The sequence below is a fragment of the Symphalangus syndactylus genome, chromosome 21, assembly GCF_028878055.3.
Source record: "Symphalangus syndactylus isolate Jambi chromosome 21, NHGRI_mSymSyn1-v2.1_pri, whole genome shotgun sequence".
NCBI classification, from domain to species: Eukaryota; Metazoa; Chordata; class Mammalia; order Primates; family Hylobatidae; genus Symphalangus; species Symphalangus syndactylus.
Window position 1 is genome coordinate 63,294,755 of NC_072443.2, and position 12,918 is coordinate 63,307,672.

The window sequence follows — 12,918 nt, forward strand, 5'->3', positions numbered from 1 at the left end:
AACAAAGATATATTCTCCCATCTAAAAAATATATTTTTGAAACTAATGTAATTTTTTACATATTTCCTTATGCTAAAAAAATTACAAATACATATGAAAAGTTTTAAATGTGTTCACCTAGATGTACATTTTCACAAAGTAGATGAACTCAAAAATAAAACTTTCAGCATTTAAATTATTCTGACAGTAACTATTAAAATTCACTGCTAAATAGCATTTCCAAGTCTGTCTTTTGATAAGGCTTATAAAATATTTTGTCATATAGAAGTTTTTCCTTTTATGTAATCAATTTTGTTCTCTTTTTGGTTTCTTATCTCAATGTCATGAGTATTGTTTGCTATGGCCTTATGCTACCACATACACATGTATTCCAAAATTGTCTTAAATCTTGAGCACAATGAATTCCAACTGTACAAATAATTTCCTCTACAGAACTCGAATTCTGCCTCTTTTAACTGTTCAGTGGAGTTTTATTAATTTCAGAAAAAAATGTTAACACAACCATAATCACTACTTTCACTTATATAAGACATTATAATTCTCAGAACTTTCACATATGTGATTATATGTGAAAATCTAGTCATTATATCAAAACTAGTTATATCAAAACTAAGCCATGATAAAAGATAAATGGCCAATAAACTCATGAAAAGATGTTCAACTCACTAATCACTAAGGAAATGCAAATCAAACCCACAAGGAGATACCACCTAACATCCAGTAGGATGGCTACTATTAAGATTAAAAAAAAAAAAACAACAACAGAAAGTAAGCACTGGAAAGAATGCAGAGAAATAGGAACTCTTGTATATTGCTGGCAGGACGATAAAATGGTATAGCTGTTATGAAAAATGGTATAGCAGTTCCTCAAAACCTAAAAATAGAATTATCATATGATCCAGCAATTCAACTTCTGAATATACACTCAAAAGAAATGAAGACATTTTGCTAAGTGAAATGAGCCAGAAGTCTCTCTCTCTCACACACACACACACACACACACACACAACACTGTATTTCACTTTATGAGGCACCTAAAGTAGTCAAATTCAGAAAGACAGAATATATTAATTTGCTTAATGGGTATGGAATTTCAGTTTGAAAAGAGAAAAAATTTCTGTAAGTGGACAGTGGTGATGGTTACACAATGTGAATGTACTTAACACTACTGAATTGCACACTTAAAAATGATTAAGATGATACATTGTGTTTTGTGTATTTTACCAAAATTTTTAAAAAACTAGTCATGATATAGGGAGGGACAATTATCATTACCATTTTATAGAACAGGTAGTAGAGTCCCAAGGCCACATGGCTAAATCATGATTATATTTTTCTTAAATATTTTCATTGTAATTATATTTATTGTGATAGGCTTTAATCTCTGAGGAGAGATCTATGTGAGATAATGCTCATTTATTTCATATCATTAAGTGTTTTACATAATGAAGAGGCAGGAAATAGTAGCTAAAATTTTTAGGTACCAAACTTTATAACTAGCTTGCATAGAAAGCTTTCTAAAAGGCGGCCGGGCGCGGTGGCTCACGCTTGTAATCCCAGCACTTTGGGAGGCCGAGGAGGACGGATCACGAGGTCAGGAGATTGAGACCACAGTGAAACCCTGTCTCTACCAAAAATACAAAAAATTAGCTGGGTGTGGTGGCGGGCGCCTGTAGTCCCAGCTACTCGGGAGGCTGAGGCAGGAGAATGGCGTGAACCTGGGAGGTGGAGCTTGCAGTGAGCCGAGATTGCGCCACTGCACTCCAGCCTGGGTGACAGAGCGAGACTCTGTCTCAAAAAAAAAAAAAAAAAAAAAAAAAAAAAAAGAAGAAAGCTTTCTAAAAGGCAATACACACTTGGCTAACTTCCCATAAACAACCTATAGAACATGATTTAATGTGTTCTCAATGTTTCAGGGTCATTTTATCAATTGCAAAACAAGAAAACTAAATTAGATAACACTCAAGGGCCCTCCCTAGTGGAGGTAAAACTTTATGATTATGAACATCAACGACAGCACCACTTCATAATAAAATAATGTAGGGGGCTGCAGTATACTGCGCGGTACACTCTCTTTTCTTTACCTTGGCCAATGCTAACAACTTTCCTGTAATTCAGTTGCTACTGCTAACATGCAAAAACCAAAAATTAGCTAATCAAGTCCTTGAGTTTTTACTCCAAAATATCTTGAGTATAGCAAGATATTCAATAAATATTTGTTGAACAAAGTAAGAGTTATTAGGGCCGGGCACACTGGCTCAAGCTTGTAATTCCAACACTTTGGCAGGCTGAGACAGGCAGGTTGCTGCGGCCCAGGAGTTCAAGGCTAGCCTGAGTGACACGGCAAAACCTTCTCTCTACAAATACAAAAATTAGCCATGCATGGTTATATGCACCTGTAGACCCAGCTACTAGGGAGGCTGAGGTGGGAGGATTGCTTGAGCCTGGGAGGTGGAGGTTGAGATCTGAAGAACAATATGACTTTAAGCCAAGATTGTGCCACTGTACTCCAGCCTAGACAACAGAGTGAGAGTGTGTCTCAAAAAAAAAAAAAAACAAAAAACATAGGCCATGAAGGAGGAAAATGCTGGAACTCTTCTGCCAATAACGTGCTTAAGTTTGATGCATGAATTTTGTGCAATAATTACTTTATGGACCTGGAAGTATTTTCTACTTCTTTCCTAGTGTCCAATCTTAATCATCACTTTTCGAAGCTTGTGTTGAACAACTATAACCACTCAGTTGGCAGTTGGGCACTAGATAACCTGAGAATTTACGTCTGAGCTGTCAAGAAGCTACTTAATTAAGACTACAGGTTTGGGAAACAGATGTTTAGAAAATACTACTTAGTGGTATATCATTCTACTTATTTTAACAAATTTAACAAACACATAATACTAAGCACTTAATATTCACCAGCATAGTTTAATCCTTATAACAACCCAATGAAATGAGTAGCATTATCTCCATTCCTCAGATGAGAAAAACAAGGCAATGTCAGACTAAGTCACTTGCCTAAAGTCACATTGTTCTTAAGATCTGGACAGTTATCAGTTAATCTGACTTGGGGAGAAGAGTAGAGAAATAAAAATAAGTAGTCCCTCCTTATCCTTTGGGGATATGTTCCAAGAACCCCAGTGGATGCCTGACATCACAGATAGAACCTAACCCTATGTACACTATGTTTTTTCCAATACATACATACCTATGACAAAGCTTAATTTATAAATTAGGCACAGTACTCTTCTGCTTTAGAGTCATTATTATTTCAGAGGTTGATCATAGGTAACTGAAACTGGAAAGCAAAACCATGGATGAGAGGGACTACTGTATGCTTTCATGCCTGCCTTCTTAAATGCCATGATCACACATGGCACTTGCTGTGATTTTGTGATGGCAGATGGAGCTGTCACTGTCACAATGCTTACCCTCCTATAAGCCAAACTTGCAAGGCAGTGTACCTGGAATTTGGTTGAACCAAATAAATCTGAAGCAAAATGAGATGGTGAAAAGAAGACTATTCTCAAAGTCAGGGAATCTTATTAACAATTATGCTACTTACTAACCAGATGCAAGTCATGTGACTTTGGGATTCAGCTTCCTTATCTAGAAAAAGGAAATTGGAAGAGTATCTCCAAAGTCACTTCCAGCCCTAACATTTACGGTTTTATGTTCTATTTATAAGCCGTTCATTTAAAATATAGGTAAGCAAGGAGATGAGTGCTACAACAGCAGAAAAATGTGGCTTTTCCCAAATTCATTAGCATACCAAAGGCTGAAGCAGACCTTGTCCCAGAAAGTTCTATCAGTGCCAACTCCACTTTGCAGCACTTACCTACATTTTCTACTAGAGATCTCAGAAATGAGACAAATGGAAAATGGTGAAGAACGTACAGACAGCAACCAAAGTTAACAGCAGGAAGACTGAAGACATGAGGCAGTGAACCTCCCATAGTGAAAGGACACTTTACTAAAGATATCTTAAGACAGCCGGGCGCGGTGGCTCACGCCTGTAATCCCAGCACTTTGGGAGGCCAAGGCAGGTGGACTGCCTGAGCTCAGGAGTTCAAGACCAGTCTTGGCAACATGGTGAAACCCCACCTCTACAAAAATATAAAAAATTAGCCAGGCATGGTGGGGTGTGCCTGTAGTCCCAGCTACTCCGGAAGCTGAGGCAATCGCTTGAACCCAGGAGGCGGATGTTGCAGTGAGCTGAGATGGCACCACTGCACTCCAGCCTGGGCCACAGAGCATTACCAAAAAAAAAAAAAAAAAAAAGATACCAGCCAGGCACGGTGGCTCACGCCTGTACTCCCAGCATTTTGGGAGGCCGAGGCAGGCGGATCATGAGGTCAAGAGATCGAGACCATCTGGGCCAACATAGTGAAACCCCGTCTATACTAAAAATACAAAAATTAGCTGGGTGTGGTGGCACGTGCCTGTAGTCCCAGCTACTTGGAAGGCTGAGGCAGGAGAATTGCTTGAACCCAGGAAGCGGAGGTTGCAGTGAGCCGAGATCACGCCACTGCACTCCAGTCTGGTGAAAGAGCAACCCTCCGTCTCAAAAAAAAAAAAAAAAAAAAAAAAAAAGACATCTTATGACAATAGAAATGGGTGAGGGGGCAGGTGCAACTATTCTTTGTAAACAGGTTAATATACCAGAGATGTACTATGCACTGACTGCTTGTAAACAGTGATATCTGACACTGGAAAGAACACAGTGAAATCCTCTTCATATGTTCTAGTGCTTTCAAAGTAGAGTAGTACTAAATGGATTAGGTTAGATTTTACAATTGCTCTTTTAAATGAAGACATGAAGCAAGAAAGCTATTAACAACAACATGGGAAATGAAGTTTCTCTTTGCTTGACCTGTCCATCTATGGCAGCGGTCCAATACAATACAATAAACTTGAAAAGACAAATAGAAAAATGGACACAGGAAGGGGAACATCACACTCCGGGGACTGTCGTGGGGTGGGGGGTGGGGGGAGGGGGGAGGGACAGCATTAGGAGATACACCTAATGCTAAATGACGAGTTAATGGGTGCAGCAAAACAACATGGCACATGGATACATATGTAACAAACCTCCACATTGGGCACATGTACCCTAAAACCTAAAGTATAATAATAAAAAATAAAAAAATTTAAAAAAAGAAAAAAGAAAAAAGAAAAATACCTACTTTAACAAACTGTCATGGCTTTTTTTTTCCTCTAAGAATCATTTTTTAAGGGTGTGGTTATCAAGCCACTTTGTGAAGACAGAACGAAATATGGAGCATGACAAAGCCTCATACTAGATTTTTTCTTTTGGTACAGTACAGAACAAGCTACTTTTCACATGCTAAGCAGAGTGGTCTTTTCTTTCTTTTTAAAACAAAACACACTAGGACTCAATTGTTTAATTCCAAAATTCACACACTGGGCAAGCGAGAGGATATGACCAACTAAATACCCAAATTAGTCATTTTTCCTTCTAAGAACTTTTAATTCATATATGAAGTCATTATAATTACCAATACTCATTTTTTCAAATTAGTATTATGCTTTCTATATTTCTGTAGTAAGCATTTTTTATTTCAATGTACATTAGTAAGAAAAAGAACTACAAACAATTTTTTTTTTTTTTTTTTTTTGCTAGCAAAGCATTTAAAAGGAAGGTAATAAGATACTCATCTAGGGGGAAATTTTGATGAAGAGCAAGAAGTTTCACAGTCTGAAAATATATCCCCACAAACTGATCATTAGTTGCAAGATGGGAAAAACTAGTATTATACAATGGAGAAATCAGGCAACACTTTGTGTGATCAAAATTCTCAATGACGCTCAGATTAACATCATGTGCCTAAAGACACCACACCATTAGAAGGACACAATATCCCCTATGTAGTATTCCAGCTGAGAATATATATATAACATAATCTAATCATCAGACAAACCCAAAATGAGGAACACTCTATTTAAAAGACGGGTTATGTGTGAATTTTTCAAAAATGTCAATGCCAGGAAAAGAAAAGCTGTAGAAATGTTTCAGATTAACGGAGGCTAAAGAGACATGACAATTAAAAGCAGTATATGATCCTAGACTGCATCCAAAAGGTACCTGATCCTAGTTGGATCCTGTACTGAAGGACAAAAATGGCAACAAATGATATTATTAGGTCAATTGACAAAAACGGAATAGATAAAATCTATGATGTATCAACTTTTAAATGTACTAAAGTTGATAACTTAACTATACTCATGTAAAAGAATATCCCTAATCTTAGAAACTACATACTTAGAAAACAAGGGCCTCACCCTCCAATGTTTCAGAAAACTGAATGCTGTAAGGTGATACAAATACACATCAGAAAGCAAATGAGATAAAATGTTAACCACAGTTTGATCCTAGAAAGGGGTATGAGTGCTGTTTGCAATGCATTTATTTACTCAACTTTCTATAAATTTTAAGTGATTTCCAAATAAAACAAATTTTAAATAGAAATAATCAAACACTACCTTATTCTTTATTATATCAAGTGCATCTGGAAATAGAAGATAAATTAGTCATGCCACTACCACCTATTACCTACTACAATAATAATAATAGTAAAATTTATGAACAGAATCAACCATAAGGAATTCTGACGATTAGTTCAGGAAAAGTAGAAGAGTTATAACTATAGTTAACCCTTGAACTACATAGGTTTGAAGTGCATATGGATCCAGTTACACATGGATTTTTTCCAACCAAATGCAGATCAAAAATACAGTATTCATGGGATTCAAACACCTAATATATGGGGGGTGGGGAGCAACTTTTCATATGTGCAGGGCCAACTGCGGGACTTGAATACATACAGATTTTGATATACAGAGGGGGTCCTGGAACCAATCCCCCGCATATACTGAGGGACAAAGTATAATCATATTCTATTCTTTATTTTCCTCTTCTTCACAGTAGTTATTGCAAACACATACATCATATTCAAATATGATATTCCCTTTACAGCACTCTCTTTTTTTTTTCCTCCCAAGACGGAGTTTTGCTCCTGTCGCCCAGGCTGGAGTGCAATGGCACGATCTCGGCTCACTGCAACCTCTGCCTCCTGGGTTCAAGCTATTCTTCTGCCTCAGCCTCCCAAGTAGCTGGGATTACATGCGCGTGACACCGTGCCGAGCTAATTTTTGTATTTTTAGTAAAGACAGGGTTTCGCCATGTTGGCCAGGCTGGTCTCAAACTCCTGACCTCAGGTGATCCACCCACCTCGGCCTCCCAAAGTGCTGGGGTTACAGGCATGAGCCATGGCACCCAGCAGCACTCTTTTTTAAAGTGCTAGAAAATATGTTCATAATCATTCACTACAGTAACATTTCAAGAATCATATATACAATATTCATTTTCTCCCAATTTCAGAACACTATGGACAATCCCTAAATAATTTTGCAAAGATCAATAATTTGATCTGTTTTATATGCAAATTTGGATTTACTTCCAACCACAGACATAACTCCTTTCCAAAGGATTTTAGTTAAAAAGTACATGTTAAAAGATTCAGAGGTATTAATACAGAAGCAGAAAACCAAAAACTGCATATTCTTCCTTGTAAGTGGGAGCTGGTCAGGCGTGGCGGCGCAAACCTGTAATCACAGCACTTTTCGTGCTGTGGGAGCTAAACAATGGGTACACATAGACATAAAGATAAGCCCAACAAACATGGGAGACTCCAAAAAGTGGGGAGAGAGTAAGGGCTGAAAAACTATCTATTGGGTACTCCGCTCACTATTTGGGTGACAAGATCAGTAGAAGCCCAAACCTCAGCATCACACAATACACCCATGGAACAGACCTGCCCATGTTCCTCTGAATCCATAGTAAAAATAAAAGATTCATTTGGGCAGTTAAGTCTTATTACTAAAGAATAAAGTTTCTCAAAACTTCAATGGATTTTTGTTTCTAAAGAAAGTGCTCTTCTGTAATTATCACAGTGAATCAAGTAGCATGCAAAAATTTTAAAATACTTCAGAATTTCTTAGGGATATAATCAATTAAGGCTTCTTTTACCTGATGGCCCAAATTCTCCCCATGGGTCAACATCCCAGATAAACCAAAAACTCAAATTATTTTTCTGAAGAAAATCAAATAAAACCTTCTGCAAAGTCATAACATTCCAAGATTATCATTTCAAAACTGACACAATGTACAACAGACTCAAGCAAATCTAACTCTTCCAAAAACACTAGCCAGAAAGATAAAGGCAACCTTAGATTCTTGCTAAGAACAGGCACCCTGTGTAGACTGTGGCCTGGATGCCAACGTTTCATCTAGTTTATTAATCCAAATGGACTGACTGTGGCTCCAACCTGAGTTCAATGAGTGACATTCTCTTTCATCTGTGGCATCTGCATAGATGAAGAAGCGGCTATAGCTCTCATACTATGCATTTATGAACTCTGGCTCGAGTTGTTCTAAGGTAGACAGGCCAATTGTAAAAGACTGCTACACAAATGATCCAGTCCAGTGATTAGCAACGGATTCACACAGCTGCATTTTGTGTACCTTGAGAGCATACACAGATAACAAATCTATGCCAAACTGACTTATAAACACTTACTGCTGTTCACTTTTTCCTGTGGTCTTATAAACTCTTAAAGCTACTTTGTCTCTGCCTCTATGTATTCACTTAGCCGTCAGTAATTCAACAATAAAAAGAGAAATTAGGAAACAAACATACAAATATCAAATATGTTTTGCTATGCAAAACAGAGGAGACTGTATGAGGTGATTGAGTATCCAAGAAGGCCTTTCTTGAAGTAGTGACATTTAAGCCCCTAAGCACTAACTTAAATCAACACTAACAATAGGAATGTTCTGCAGAGTGCCTACCCACTGTGCTACCTGAAAATTAGTCAAGAAATCTAAATTTCAGTCCTAGCTATGTCACTTTTGATTATATTAGATACAGAGAACTCTAAGCCCTCTTACTCAATCAGAATGCAAAGGTGTTGTCTCCTTTCTCCTTACTGCCACTTCTCCTAAGTGCCTATACTAGCTCAAACCTCAAGTGTTTACTGCCGGCTTTGCTTCTTTTCTTCTTTCCTGCTCCCGAACAGCTGGCCTTTAGATGAGGCCTTTGCCTCATCTATGAGACAAACAGACCCGCTCAAACCCTTAAGATGAAATACTTAACTCTTAACTGCTGTACTGTTTTTTGCAAACCACTCAAACATTGCCTCTCTGATGTCAGTGGGGCTCTAGATACACTTCGGACTGAGGACCACACCTTAAGGCAAGACTCCAAGTTTCCGTGTTAATATTGCTGGGTTTTTGTTTTGTCTTTTTTTGATGTTGAGTTTATGGTAATCTGGGAAGCAACCAGATTTGCCTTAGGGGACAGGGGCTGAATCATTTATTTTTTCAAGATAACTAGTGGTAAAGGCCAGTGCAGTGCCTCATGCCTGTAATCCCAGCACTTTGGGAGGCCAAAGTGGGTGGATCTCTTGAAACCAGCCTGGGCAACAAAGCAAGACTCCGTCTCTACAAAAAATACAAAAATTTGCCAGGTGTGGTGGGGTGTGCCTGTGGTCCCAAGCTACTTGGAAGGCTGAGGTGGGAAGATGGCTTGAGCCTAGAAGGCAGAGGTTAGAGTGAGCTGAGATGGTGCCACTGCACTCTACCCTGGAGGACAGATGCCTGGGGGACAAAGCCAGACCCTGTCTCAAAAAAAAAATCACTAGTGACAAGTTTTATTTATCCTGTCAGGATATATAACACCCCAAATAGTAGCAACATGGATTTTTAAATAGTTCTTTTTGAAAGGGAACAACGAAACTCAGTGAAAAACTCATTACATTTTCTTCAGCATTATGCTATAAAAATTGAATATAGCGGATAAAAATTCTCTAGATAATTTTTTGTTTTTATTACAGGGGATCAACTGGTCATATCACATCTAGATAACTTTCTATAAACCATAATGGCATAGGAACTCTCCAACTACTAATTACATGCTGTCATTCCAATTCTAAAATTCTAACTCACTTGAAACAACTAACTCTACTGCCTGCTAATACAAAGGGAGCTACTCTACAGCAACTTCCTTTACAAAGACAATTCTGCAGCAACTTCCTTTACAAAGACAACTCTTCAGGGAGTCATTAAAATGTTCTCCAAACCACAATTGCAATTAGGAGCCTGAAAACTCATTCTTGCTCACCTCTATTCCTGAAAAATAGTCATTTTAAAAGGTCTCTAAAGATTGTTTCATATGATCACTATACCTTTCATTAACAGCATTCTAACAATGGTGCTACTAAATCCATATCCGAAAAACTGCTGAATAAAAATTCAACTTGCTTGTCTGTGATTAGTATGCTAGTGAGTATCCCTTGTCAACCACCCAGCAGTTTCACTCAAATATTCAGAAACATTGATGAGCCAACAGCAATATAAAAACGGACACTAAAAGAAATCTTAACTGCTAGAGAGCTCAAGCAAATAACACTATTTGTCAACTTGTAAAGTCACTAAAGTTATCTGGATATATTTCCTGTGAAAATCAAAAGTCCACTATAATCCTTAATAAACACCTGCATTTTTATATAAAAAGATGATTACCGTTCACATGCAGGCTGCGTGGGGTTCTAAAGTAGGGAGCATGAGTGTTGAGGTTATTTAGTATACCAGTCACATTTTCAGGACTTGATACATTGTCCTGGTTGGTCTCTAAACATTTGTACTACTTTTTGAATGTTTGTGTTTCTAACACAAAAACTTTTTAAAATTAAGAAAATAACTTTATTTAGAAGTTTATTTTCTTCTTTCATGGGAAAATTGGGTATTTTGGGAACTAAAATGAGAAAAAGACGTGTCACTGTATATGCCCTTCTATGAGTACAAATGCTGCTTGTTCAAAAAAAAATTGTAAAAAAGTTTCTAAATCTATTTCTAGGTTTCTATTACTGAACTTAAAAAGGGGGATTTCTAGAGCTACCCAAATGATCTAAGTTAGTAAGATATGTATGTAACAAAAATCCTTCAGTCTTTTTTTTTTTTTTTTTTTTTTTTTTTTTTGAGACGGAGTTTTGCTCTTGTTGCCCAGGCTAGAATGCAATGGCGCAATCTCGGCTCACCCCAAACTCTGCCTCCCAGGTTCAAGGGATTCTCCTGCCTCAGCCTCCCAAGTAGCTGGAATTACAGGCATGCGCCACCACACCTGGCCAATTTTGTATTTTTAGTAGAGACAGGGTTTCTCCATATTAGTCAGGCTGGTCTTGAACTCCCGACCTCAGGTGATCCACCCGCCTTGGCCTCCCAAAGCGCTGGGATTACAGGCATGAGCCACCGCACCCGGCATTTTTTTTTTTTTTTTTTTTTTTTTTTTTTTTTTTTTTTTTTTTTTTTTTTGAGACAGAGTCACTCTGTCACCCAGGCTGGAGTACACCAATGTGATCATGGCTCACTGCAGCCTCAACCTCCTGGGCTCAGGTGATCCTCCCTCCTCAGCCTCCCAAGTAACTGGGATTACAGGCACGCACTACCACGTTTGGCTCACTTTTGTATTTTGTACCAAAAATACGAAATTTGAGCCAGGTGTGGTGGTGCATGCCCACAGGTAGGGTTTTGCCATGTTGCCCAGGCTGGTCTCGAACTCTGCGCTCAAGTGATCCTCCAGCCTTGGCCTCCCAAAGTGCTGGGGTTACAGGCATGAGCCACCATACGTTGTTGTCCCTCAGTTTTAGAAAACCAAATAAATCCCTTACAGAGGAAGACTTCAGCATATACTACAAATTTGTAAGCCATAAACAACAGAATGAATTTCATATTCATTAAAATTTAAAAAGCCTAATCTTTATCAAGACCTATTAAAGTAAGACAGAACCAAAGGATTAATAAAATAAAATTTTAAATGTCATTTATAAAGCCTGCTAAAATAGTAGTCACATAACTGATAAACAACCATTTCAGTATAACATAAAGAGTTTCAGTGGCTCTCGAATTACCATAAGAGACCCTGTTCATTTTTTCAGGTAATAAATGTTAAAACACAATGATATACAAGCAGTGTTATTCTGGTGGTTATAATGGACCCTGGAGACAGTCACAGTAGGTAACAACTCTGACGTTACCTCTTGCCTATCAGTGTGCCCTTCTTACACATTCCTTAACTTTGTAATGCCTTACTTTGCCCAAATATGAAATGGAGATAACCACAGTCTCTACCTCACAGAGCTGTTTAAAAGTAAAATGAATTAAAACACATACAGCATTTTGAACAATGCTTGGTACAGGGAAAGCATTCAATGTTTGCTACCATCACCCAGGGTCCATGAAATGTGACATTACCTGTTCCTTCCACTGAACAAAACTAAAATCCTGGACAGAATGCATGCCCCAGGCTGGGTGCGGTGGCTCACACCTGTAATCCCAGCACTTTGGGAGGCTGAGGTGGGAAGATTACTTGAGGTTATAAGTTCGAGACCAGCCTGGCCAACATAGTGAAACCCCACCTCTACTAAAAATACAGAAATGAGCCGGGGGTGGTGGCAAAGTGGTGAGCACCTGTGATCCTAGCTACTTAGGAGGCTGAGGCAGGAGAATCATTTGAACCCAGGAGGCGGAGGTTGCAGTGAGCTAAGATCGCTCCACTGCACTCCAGCCTAGGCGACAGGGCAAGATTCCATCTCAAAATACATAAAAAAAGCTATCTGAGGACTCTGAAAAGTAAATGGTAGCAGACAGATTTGAGAATGGAACTAGAACTTGAAGCACAATCAATCTGGTGCTCTTTCCTACTTTTGTTTGTTTTCTCCCAATCTTCCAGTCTGGATACAAAGGCAGCCCAATTGCTAGAAATGGACACCAGCCATAAAGAGATAAAGCTCCAAGAGATTTCTCTTTCTGGTGTAAGGTGTGTGTGTGTGTATATGGGGGGC

General features: G+C 38.4%; 1 protein-coding gene across 1 annotated transcript in view; it reads right to left on the minus strand.

Annotated features, from left to right (window-relative positions):
- Nucleotides 1-12,918, minus strand: part of ARL8B (ADP ribosylation factor like GTPase 8B) — a 60,255-nt gene that overhangs the window by 10,800 nt on the left and 36,537 nt on the right.